The sequence below is a fragment of the Pituophis catenifer genome, unplaced genomic scaffold (genome assembly GCF_029215685.1).
Source record: "Pituophis catenifer annectens isolate HBS135680 unplaced genomic scaffold, rPitCat1.0.hap2 SCAF_1, whole genome shotgun sequence".
NCBI classification, from domain to species: Eukaryota; Metazoa; Chordata; class Lepidosauria; order Squamata; family Colubridae; genus Pituophis; species Pituophis catenifer.
The window spans coordinates 278,945,468-278,956,634 of NW_027256881.1; the positions used below are offsets into that span (position 1 = coordinate 278,945,468).

An 11,167-nucleotide genomic window follows, 5' to 3' on the forward strand; every position below is an offset into this window, starting at 1 on the left:
CTTGCAGTTTTTGCATCCCTTCTCAGTTATGCCTGACCCCACTGGAAAGCAGATGGCAATCGTTCCTTTCCCCATTTTCTTTATGGCTAACGTTCAGGAAAACTGACAGCAGTACCATTCACACATACATAGATATAGACAGACAAACACACATACGTATCTTGTGTGAATCTCTTGTTTCAGATACAAGATCTCTTGGGGAAATCGGTTTAACACCTTTGCCAATTTGGAATCTCTCATTAAACTCTTCAAAACAGAGCCCACCACCAGCCACCAATTGTTAGAAATTGGGAGGGAGGGTCATTGAAAACTTTATGTGCAAACCCTCCTCATCAAATGGAACCCCACTAAAGGGTTATTTCGCCAGTCATTAAACCAATGAAACCAAAACTCTTGATGAAACCAAATCTCTTGACATTTAAAGGTTTGTGATTATTAATATTTCTTCATAACTATGATCTAAAGTATGATCAGTTTTTCACACAAATCCTAAAATCAAATAAAGGTAATCCAATTAAAGAAGTGGGTCAAAACATTGTATAGGTAGTCCTTCACTTGACCACAATTGAGCCCAAAATTTCTATTATTACGTGAGACATTTGTGAGGTGAGTTTTGCCCCATTTTACAATTTTTCTTGCCTCAGTTGTTAAGTGAATCACTGCAGTTGATAAGTTAGTAACCCGGTTGTTAAGTGAAACTTGCTTCCTCATTGTCTTTGCTTGTCAGGAGGTTGCAAAAGGGGATTACCTAACCCAGGGATACGGCAACTGTCATAAATATGAACCGGTTGCCAAAGAGCTGGAGTTTAATCACATGACCCAGGGGATGCTGCAAAGGTTGTAACTGAAAAACGGCCATAAATCACTTTTTTCAGTGCCATTGTACCTTTGAACGGTCACTAAATGAACTGTTGTAAGTCAAGGACTATCTGTAGTTGTTTATTTATTGAGGAAAATGAACCAAAGTTATCTATTTTTGTATGGCAAAAGTATGTGAATCTCTGGGATTATCAGGTTATTAAAAGGGAAAATTAGAGTCAGGTCAAGGAGGAATCTACTACTCTCCAGAAATAATACTGCTGGCCATCTACAGCATAAGTGTACAACCTTTTGGCTTGCCTGGGCCACACTGAGTGCAGAAGAGTTATCTTGGGCTGAATATAAAATACATAATGTACATAAATTACATAATGTTAAAATGTGAGGCCACATTACTAGCTCTCTAGGACTGTATGCAACCCATTGGCCACGGGCAATGGTGGGATTCAAATAATTTAACAACCGGCTTTCTGCCCTAATGACTGGATGGGTGGGTGTGGCCATGGTGGGCATGGCCAAGGAGTGTGACAGGCAGCACTCGGCCTCCTGCACCCCCCTGGAAGCAAAAATGGGCCACGTGGGAGGGGGGGAATGTACCACCATCCCTGTGCTCTCTTTTGAGCCTAGTAGGCCTCCCTGCAGCCTCCTGGGAGCAAAAATGGGCCACGGGGGGGGACACACTGCACCCCCCCGCACCCCATGGGCCTAGGGAATGAAAGGCCTCCTGGGAATGAAAAAAGGGCCGTGCCCCCCCCAGTGCCCCATTTTGGGGCATTTACCTGCACTTAACCTGGGAGCCAAAATGGGGTGCATGGGGACTCCTGGAAAGGGAGGGGCGGGGCCAGCCAGCAATTTACCGGTTTGCCCAAACTGGCTGAATCCCACCACTGGCCATGGCTTAGACATACCTGGTCAACAGTTTGTAAAAGACCATGTGGATAAGCCAGAAGGCTATTGGAAGAATGTTCTGAGGATGGATGAGACCAAATTGAACTTTTTGGCTTGAATAAAAAGCATGAAGTGCGGTGAAAGACTTTCCAACATGAAAACTTTATTCCGTCTGTGAAACATGGTGATGGCAGTATTATGATTTGTTCTTGCTTTTCTGCCTTGACCATTGTTGGAACTATAAATTCTAAAATGTGCCATGCATGGAACTATTAATTCTGTCTATGAACTGAAGCTGAAGAGAAAGTGGACATGCAGCAAGACAACAAAGAATAGTTAAACCAGAGAAAGTTAAATGTTTTGGAATGGCCAAGTCAAACTTCCAACTTTCATCCTATAGAAATGTTGTGGAAGGACCTGAAGAGGGCAGCTCAAACAAGCTCATAACATCCCTGAGTTAAAGCTGTTCTATAAGAAGGAATGGGCTCAAATTCTTCTAGGACTGATAATTATTGGAAATGTTTAGTTGCAAGTTATTGTTGCTTGGAGGGTGGGAGTGGGGTACAACCAATTATTGAAAGCAAAGATGGTTAAAAAGAGGTCCTCTTGACTACCTGCCTAGATGTTAAAAGCAGTCGTCTCCTTACTCTTCCTCCTGCTTTCTGAGAACAGACCTCAATTTTTTTGGAATATAGTGGTAAAGATGAGAAATTTCTAGTAAGCCTTGGGATTTCAGCACATGCTTACAATTTATTGCAAATAGAATGATAGGAAGAAATCTGGGCCACCTCTGGAATAAGGATAGATAGCTCTTCCCTTCCAACCCAAAATCGCTCCTTCCTTCCTTCCTTCCTTCCTTCCTTCCTTCCTTCCTTCCTTCCTTCCTTCCTTCCTTCCTTCCTTCTCTCTAGCCACAATTTCACAGAATGAAAAGGATAATTGAAAACCAGCTGTATGCCTAGTTAAGAAAACTCCTACATTTTTAATGCCCTGGGTCTAATCAGCAATTCATAAACTTTGTAACGATTAAACATCTGTTCTTAAAAACCCTTGGAATGATAAAGGCTCAGTCTAGTTTATTGCCAGCTGTGATATTGTATAAATAAGATTACATGGGAAAGGCTGGGGGATGGGGGGGAGAAAAGAATTCCATCCATTCAGGCCATTCAGCATAGGGCCAATTTATCAGATGCTTTGGAGGCATCTGTTTGAGGGGGATTGTCACAGAACCAAAGCCTTCAGGGTGGACAGGAACGGCCAATCAGGTCAAGATTAAAAAATAACAATAGTTGTACAGTACCTTCTTAGTGAACTCTCTTGTGTACCATTTCAAGGAATTTTTTTGAGGATGGTGGTGTTTATCTCTACTTTTGGGAAGTTGGGGATGGGTGAGAGAATCTGCCATTCTTTCAGTTTTATTTGTCCTGAACATAAAAGATATGTCCCCTAGGTTAACTGGACTTTTTCTCAGCCTACATTTCTGAATCAACGTCCATTTATTACCCCAGGTCTTATTTACAGCTCTCCTTTTTTCCCCACAATGAGTTGTTAAGCACTTTATTTACAAATAGAAAACTAAGACATTTGTAGAGGTTTTGGGGAATCGCCTTTTTTAAGCTGTATATAAATAAATTGGTAGTTTTGGGGGTAAGACCATTCAAAGTAGGGTTAATTACTAACTGCATTCTCTTCGCTTAACTATGCTGGGACAGTAAGATTGATTGGCTTAAAATGTACAAACAAAAGGTATTTCATCAACAAGATATCAGTTCATTCACCTTCCTTTGCTATTACATCATGCAGCATAAAATTTATTAATTTGTCCCCTACAAATATTTACTTTTACCAACATTCTAGAAAAAAGGTTTCACCCACAACCAATTTATTTTTAAAATATTAAATATTTTAAATATTAAATTAAAAATGAGATGGATCCTAATGAAACATTAAAATGGTACCAGTTCATCAATGTTTCTTCTCTCTTCCACAAATATTGTGCCAGCTTATATAAGTACAGTGTTTGCATATGATGGCTTCTGGTTTAGTTTTTAATTGAATATTTTGGGGAACGGCCAAAAGTATTTGACAGTAAAATATTGCTAGCTATCTTTTGCCCCAGTACATTGCTATAGAAATAAGAATCTTCTGTTAAATATTTCTTTTTTTAAAAAAAGCAGTTGTTCCTTGTCATTAACTGATAAGTTGGACAGCAACTAACTCCTTACATTTGAATTTTGCTCCTTCAATTAAAAGAAAGAAATATGGCTATATTAGTATGTGTTGTAAACCATAGTTTCTCTCTTCAGATGGGTTCGCACACTATAGAAAGCAAAAAAAATCACTTTATGATCAGCATTCAAATATTTGAATGCAGAAGTTGAGTCACAGTTTAACTATAGTTAATTCAACAAACCTCAAATGACTGAATTTACGCAACATGATAAGCCAAAAGGAGTTAAACCACATGACGGTTAGTATGCTGCACATATAGCCAGTAAGTAGATGGTCAGTGGTAGATCTGCTTCTGCTTCTTTCTTTGGCTTTTCCATTTTTAAAAAATTCATGAAAAAGAATGATGATAAATATGTCACTTTTAAAATTACATAAATAAATTAGTGTTCACTAAAATAGGGAAAAGAAATGAACCATTGAGTGGGTCTTCTTTTTTATCCCAGTATGTTGCCTCTTTCTTCTCTGAAATGTTTATTTTAGATGCACAAGATGGAAAAACAGCTGAGAACTTTCTAAGCAAAAGCAGGAGAAGAATATGGAAGTTGAAGTTTAGTGAATATATTCTAATGACAGTGGCCTTTTCTTCTCTTAAAAGGTGAACTTTGCATCTTGGAACTGCCCTCAGCTTTGCCTGCCCGGGAGAAAGTTGTTTCTAGCATCAAGTTAAATATTGTAAGTGATAATGTTGCAAATGTGAAGTCTGTGCCATTATTTGTCTGCCCTCTATGCTATTATGCTTTATATGTGGGGCTGTCCCCAAAGTCATTCAGAAGCAGCAGCTTCTCTAAAACTTGGCATCTATATGAGTGTTCAATCTTAGTTTCAGTGACTTCCTCTGGTTTGCAGGTTGTAAAAAATAATGCAGTTATATGCAATCTCTGTGTGTGTGTGTGTGTGTGTGTGTGTGTGTGTGTGTGTTTTAATTCTAATGTTTGTATAATAAGCTACCATCAAGGAGTTCGTGTTTTCATTCTTCATTTTATTGTTCCAATATCCCTGACAGGTTAGAAGGCGAGATGTTGATGGAGCTGAAGACGCTCAGTGAATTTTGTACCTGAGCAGGTTGTAGTGCAGTTAGGCTTCCAAAGAGTAGGAATTTTTAAAAATAAATGCACTTAATCTTAAAAAATTAATATATTCAATTGAAATTGAAAAAGCATTGATATCACTATACGTTTGGTCAGTTTAAAACTGCAGCTTTGAATTTGAATTTCCTTTTTGCTTAATGGCTGAGCACAGGGGTGGGCAATTAATTTTCCCAAGGTGCCACATGAGAAATTAGGACTGTTGTGGAGGACGGCTGTCATTGCTGCCCCACATTGCCGCTGTGGGCTGGACAGGGAGAAAGGGTCAGATATGGCCCACAGGCTGTAAAATGCCCAGATCTGGGTTAGTATCTGAGTGTACTGTATAATTAGATTGCGATATGGCTGAAGACTGATAATCACAGAGTTATTGCAAAAACAAAAATCTGTAGATAACATATTGAGACGTCAGTAAATAATAAAAACTGATGTCAAAGAAATTAGGTAATACTTATCAATTTTATTTGTTATAAACAAATAAAATTGGTCTTATTGGTCATAGACATAGAATTGACCTCACTTTATAAAAAGCGTCCACGAAAGAGATCTAAAACAAGATGGATTGATGACATCAAGTTATTGTGGGCCCAATTGGCAAAAGAAAAGTATAGGTTGGAAACACGCAGAAGAGGCTTTCATCTTGTAGTACAGACAATGGCTAGAATGATGATGATGATAATTTCCATTGGTATATATTTTAGATGTAATGATGGTGAATTTAGGAACTGTGGTAAATATTGTCATTGGACTTTTTTCTTCATTGTACAAAGTCCTTGCTTTGCTTCCCAGCTAATATCAAAACTAAAAATGACAGTTAGGGAATATTCATAATCCTGCAAAATATACCACATTAGCATTTAAGCTGCCTTTGCCTCTCCATTTTTGGATACACACAGAGTTTTAGGTTTACTTAGTGGAAATCTTACAACAACCAGACTTAATCTAGAGAAACCATTGCCAACATGTATTCTCTGCTTCTATATCTGTCTGATTTCAATTTTGCATAAGAACCATTATTCAGCCTTTTTGTTCTGTTTGAAAGTACCTTATTTTTCCCCTAAAACATAAAGCTGAAAAGTCTACTTCAATCTGTTTCTCGTTAATTGTGGCTGCTTGTAGGTGAACTACTGAACTTTACAACCTGTGTTCTATTTTTAAGTTTAAAAAAAAAATGTTTGCAGTAGCAGCAGCATCAAACTTTGCAGCACGAGTCCCATCTAGTGGTTAAACTATCTTTTTTAATTTCCATGCCCAGAATTTAGTTCCATCAAGCCAGTGGTGGAAACAAGGTAATCTTAACCTCTCAATTTCATGGTACCTTTGCTGCTATTTCTAAATGAGCCTCTGCTCCAATAATGTTGCAGAAGACAAACTGGAGAGGGTAGAAAGGTGGAGGAAGGGGGGCCGGGGAGTGGGTGTAAGATAGTGAAGAGCAAGGATAAGATTGAATGCTGTGAGGTTGCCATTAATTGTGTGGCTTGTATATGTGTGTGTGTATGTAAAGCTAGGAGAACTCATTACAGCTTGTTTCAAAGGATGAGTTGATAGGTGGTTTAGAAGAATAGGGAGGCCTTGGGGGCCAGAAAGGAGAAAAATCTGTGATGTATTCTAACATCTTTATGAATCTTATACGTGCTTGTGAAGTGCATGTGGGCATAGCTATTGAATATATGAAGTATATGATCTGTGTGCCTGCAAAGAGTATACATTTGTATCATGCTCTATTTCAGGGCTACATTTGAAAACATTGTTTTTATTTTATTTATTTGTCAAGAACATATTAGGTAATATATATAAGTATAAGCATGAATTGAATACATAAAATAGATACGAATAGAGGAAACATTAGGACAGGGACGGTAGGACGCTGGTGCTCTTATGCACGCCCCTTACAGATCTCTTAGGAATGGGGTCAACAGTAGACAGTCTTAGGTTAAAATTTTGGGGGTTTTGGGATGAAACCACAGAGCCAGGTAGTGCATTCCAGGCATTGACCACTCTGTTGCTGAAGTCATATTTTCTGCAATCAAGTTTGGAGCAGTTCACCTTAAATTTTTATCTATTGTGTGCTCATGTGTTGTTGTGGTTGAAGCTGGCATAGTCAACGACAGGTAAGACATTGTAGCAGATAATTTTATGAGCTATGCTTAGGTCATACCAAAGACGGTGTAGTTCTAAGTTTTCTAAGCCCAGAATTTCGAGTCTGGTGGCATAAGGTATTTTGTTGCGAGCAGAGGAGTGGAGGACTCTTCTTGTGAAATATTTCTGGACATGTTCAATTGTATTAATGTCAGATATTTAGTGCGGGTTCCAGACAGATGAGCTGTATTCGAGAATTGGTCTAGCAAATGTTTTGTATGCTCTGGTAAATACTGTGCTATTACCGGAGAAGAAGCTACGCAAGATTAATGCCTTTTTGGCAATGTTGTTACAGTGGGCTTTATTTTATTTTATTTATTATTTTATTTATTATTTTATTTTATTTTATTTTATTATTTTATTTTATTTTATTGTAATAGGGATCCCTTCATATGACCAGTTTGACTGGCTTCAAAGCAACATTTCTGTGAACAAAACCTGCTCATTCAAAAACTGCTGGAGATAAATAATGATTTTTGCCATAGCTCCTCTTTTCCCTGCAATTTTTGGAAAAATCCACTGTACAATGGGGAGTGGGGAGAGGAAGAAACCTTGTAGAGTACCGTGTGAGTCTGTAAGTGAAAAGCAAAATTGTGTTGGCTCAGCTTCTGTGTTACTCTAGACAGTAATGGGTGTGTTGGCATGAACATTAAATAACAAGTAGGAAAGTAAAGCAACACTTGTTTATTGGTGCTTGTGCCTGTTGTGTTTAGATAGATGGTGTGCACAAAAGAGTACTGGCGTCCTCTGGTGGCCTTCAGAAGGCCACACAAAAACTCTACGGTGGAAAAAGTAATGAAAATGAGAAACTAGCAGTTCTCATCATCATGTTTAACATACAGGGAAAACAGCAGTTTGGAAAAACTGGATGGTTTAAAGATTAAAGAAATATCTGTCAATAGAAGCTTGAATACTAGACAATTTTGAAGCTCTTTGAAAAGAATTGTATGATTCTTACCAACAAACCCATATATTTGCAATTTTTAACACATCCCTATTCTAATTTTGGTTTAAGAAAAAATATGCTAATTAAGAATTTATTGGGCAATTTATTAGGGAAAGGAAATGTTATTTTCTTTCCAAGATGTTTTATGGAAAAATGTCCAGAGATAATAATCTTCATGGCAGTCTTTTTCCCAAGGTAAGATTTTTCTCCCTGTCCTTATGCCTGGTTTTACTTTGAATCAGTTATTTAATCTTTACACCAGACTAGAACATTTATCATTGCAGTTAGCAACTTGTTTCCAAATTTTTGTCCAGGAAGTCAAACTAATGTCTTCAAGAACAATTGTTTATAAAAAAATATAGCACATCATCTGTGTGTTGACTTTTGAGTTTTATTTGTGTATGTAAGCAGGGCAGTAGGGCTGATGGCTAAAGACCTAAACAGGTTTTACTTTTAGAAAAGCCAGGATAGACAAGTTGATATGAACAGGAATTATCTACTTTTATCATTCTTTCTCTCTGGTATATTCCAAAATATTTATAGTGCCCATCAACCATAGCTAAAAATGATGGGATCTATAGTCTAATACAGAGTTCCCCAACCTTTCTGGTTTTGCAGCCCGGTGGCAGGAGGAAAAGTGGCAGGCAAGCAAGAACATGCGCACAGCTCCATTTGTGTGAGAAAAGTTGCTTGTAGAAATGGGAGTGCACATGCATACGCTCTCCCACTTCTTGTGCAAGTGGGGATGCGCGCACATGTGCTCACCTGCCATTTTTGCCTCCCGGTCTCAAGTGGCTTCAAGGCCTGATAGTGGGCTGCTAATACAACCCTTTAGTCAAAGAAGGGCATTCTTCACATATATAGAAGATGCTAGACTGGGTTTTAATTCATCAGCAAACCCTGTTAGAGGATTTACTCCTGAATATATGTCGAGTTCTGAAAGAATAGTAAATAATTCAATAGCAGCACTTCCCATTTTCTAAAAAAAGAAGAAATCATAGTTTTCTTGGAGACAGCATATGGGATTAGCTCAATTGGTAATGAATGCTAAGAGAAATTCATTGTATTTGAAATAAATGCTGTTTATTAAAAAATGCATAAAGACCAAAAGGCCTTGATTCTGCCTTAAACAACATTAGTCTTCACTCAATAATGTAATTGGGACCAGAATTTCTGTCGCTAAGCAATGCAGTTGAAAAGTACAATGTCTTGGACCACTGACCAACAGAAATTCCAGCACTTCTGCTCACCGTCATTAAGCGAATCACTGGATTGTTAAATGAGGATGTCGCATGGCCACCAACTGGGACCTCCTGCCAACTTCCCTGTTCTTGCTTATAGGAAGCCAGCAAAGAAGCAGGTAAATGATGATCCGTGGAACACTGCAATGTTGTAATTGCAAGCCATGTGCTGAGTGCCTGGAGCATGATCAAGTGACTATGGGGATGCTGATATAAATACAAAGACTATTTGTACCATTTGTCATTTGAGTGCTCAACAGGTAGTTGTTAAACAAGGCCTATCTATATATGTAGGAGGGAGGGTTTTGTCTCTTAAAAACAGACTCATTTCACTACCAACAGGTCAGGTAAGAAATAGATGCAGGGACACGTCTAGTGATTGAATAGGCTTATAAATGGGAAGTGAGGAAGTCTCCAACTGCATAGGAATTTGCGACAGATCCGAGTTTAGTTTTGTGAGACAAAACCAGCTGGCGATAGATGAACATACCTTTTCTACACAGTGCTTCTCAAGGCAGGTGATATAGGCAGAAAGTAATAGGAGACTCTGGCTATTGACTATTGGCCAGCAAGAGGAACAATGCAGAGCAAAAAAAGTTAAAGGTGAACAGTTGTGTGTTGTGGGAAATACTACCAAACAGAACCTTTCCTGCTTTTTCTAAGAACCGAAAAGAACAAAATAATATTTAGCAGTCTAGAACAGGGGTGTCAAACTCACAGCCCGTGGACCGGATGCGTCACATGCTGGCCTTGCCCATGCCCGGTTTAGCAAAGGAAAAAAAAGTCCCAATACATCAAGTGACGCCATGATGCGAGTTTGACACGCCTGGTCTAGAAGAAATAACTCAAGTTCAAGAAAGGAGGCAGGCAATGGGATCACATTTGCCTTTTAAGAACCTAGTTTTTGATCAGGCTACTGATGCAGACTTTTTTCTGCACTTTCATCATATTCTCCATTTATTCCCATGTGAACACAAAGCAATGATGACAGCGAAGCACAAGAAAGTTCCCTCTGGAGTCATCCATAAGCATATATCCAAAACTCAGATCCTCATGCTTGTTCAAGGATTTTCTCCCTGTGATTTTTTCAAAGGGATGTGGCGAGATCTAAACCAGTCAGCTTCTGCAACAGGCATGTTAGCAAAAATAGTCTAATCGAAATAAAAGTGTAACTTAAGCCTAAAAAAAGAGAAATCTTGCTGAGTGAAAGAAGAGCATAACTTTCTCAAAGGCAAAATTAAATCCCTCGTGATATTTTTGAAGTTCAGAATGTCTATGGGTACTCGGATGAAGATTTATCCTTTTATCAATTCTAAAATGCTTAAACAAATACAAAAAAGCATATGAATAAATGCATAGCTTATTCAACAGGGAATTTGAAAGAAGAGTCCTTCAGTGACCTATGGTGGGATTGGTGCATTTTAGTCTTTTATAAACAAATGGTAAGCAACCATTTAGAATGGTACTTAGAATGGTAGAAACCAAAAGTGACTGGAGTTCTAGAAGGCTGTCTTTAAACTAGGAGAATGGTACATGCAGTTCCATGGAAATGTCAAGTGAAGTACGTTGGGGATCCATCCATCCTCCTGTATATGCATGAAGTTATACATATATACGACTGCATATGTAGTGATTAGAATGCTGCCTTTGATGTGGGAGCCGAGTTCAAATCCCACTGGTACCTACCTTACCAATAGAGATCCTTGGGCTTCATCTGCCTACCTCAAATATGAGTGTGATATGAACTAGGAAAGTCATGCTGGCTCACATGTCACCCAAATTAACAAGATCTGCATCAGATGTCTGGGAACCCAGAT

At 38.4% G+C, this 11,167-nt stretch overlaps 1 long non-coding RNA gene across 1 annotated transcript in view; it reads left to right on the forward strand.

The window, feature by feature from the left end:
- LOC139313085 (uncharacterized) overlaps positions 1 to 11,167 on the forward strand; it is a 62,351-nt gene that overhangs the window by 43,917 nt on the left and 7,267 nt on the right. Inside the window, exon 2 of the long non-coding RNA XR_011600071.1 lies at positions 4,535 to 4,611. This is a non-coding gene — a long non-coding RNA (uncharacterized lncRNA). The remainder of the gene's footprint in view (positions 1 to 4,534; positions 4,612 to 11,167) is intronic.